Source organism: Sardina pilchardus, chromosome 12, assembly GCF_963854185.1.
Source record: "Sardina pilchardus chromosome 12, fSarPil1.1, whole genome shotgun sequence".
Lineage (NCBI taxonomy): Eukaryota > Metazoa > Chordata > Actinopteri > Clupeiformes > Clupeidae > Sardina > Sardina pilchardus.
Window position 1 is genome coordinate 32,318,477 of NC_085005.1, and position 840 is coordinate 32,319,316.

An 840-nucleotide genomic window follows, 5' to 3' on the forward strand; every position below is an offset into this window, starting at 1 on the left:
GACTTTCTCTGGGAATGTTTATTTAAGCCACGGGGCAGCGGGTCCAAATCCAGATCAATATTGGGGATTCTTGTTCTCATGAAAAGCACTAAACAATAAATAAGAAGCAGAACCGAGAGCCATAACGACGTTCTCCAAACCAACACCAGGGACTTGCCCTATCTCTCTTTATGGATGTATTCTGTGCTGCCAACATCTGTGTGAGAACTCGCAATGCACAGAAAATAAAGGCATCATTATTTGGAGAGCTGACCTACATATGTTGTAGGAAATAGATCCCATGTGTCTCTCGCTGATCTGTGCCCTGGCATGAGTTTTCCCACTTTCCCGGAGTGGAACTCCAGATAAAGCGGATCAGGGGAGATCCGTATCTCCGACGCGGGCTCTGGGAAATGTAAACAGAGACGTGGGTCCGAACGCTGGGAGCTGCAGCTCTGACTCATTCAGACAGACGCACGCTCCCTCCTCTCACTCTCTCTCTCACTCCGCCTGCACACTCTGCTCGCCGCCACCTAGTGGCAGCACACGGGAACTACTCACAGAGGCGCAGGGGGTGGTGTGACTGAAGTCAAGCTTTAGGGGAGGATTTATTTAAACAGAATACTTAAAATAATATAGAAACAAAATAACGTTTAGAAAAACCAGAAGAGAATATCAAGAGGCACAGAGATACAAGTTAAATACGTCTACCTCAAGCAAACCTGACAGAACGCAAGTTAAATACGTCTACCTCAAGCAAACCTGACAGAACGTAGGCGTGTATTAGAAGCGTGGTGGCATTTAAGGAGCTGGTCACTGTCTCTTCTGATCTTATGTGTGATGCAGTGATGAGTTATCAGT

At 46.7% G+C, this 840-nt stretch overlaps 1 protein-coding gene across 1 annotated transcript in view; it reads right to left on the bottom strand.

Annotated features, from left to right (window-relative positions):
• actr10 (actin related protein 10) overlaps positions 1 to 840 on the bottom strand; it is an 18,872-nt gene continuing 18,032 nt past the window's right edge. The window contains exon 13 of the mRNA XM_062550921.1: positions 1 to 840. This exon is cut by the window's right edge and continues 257 nt beyond it. The gene's annotated coding sequence lies outside the window, so the exon portion shown is untranslated.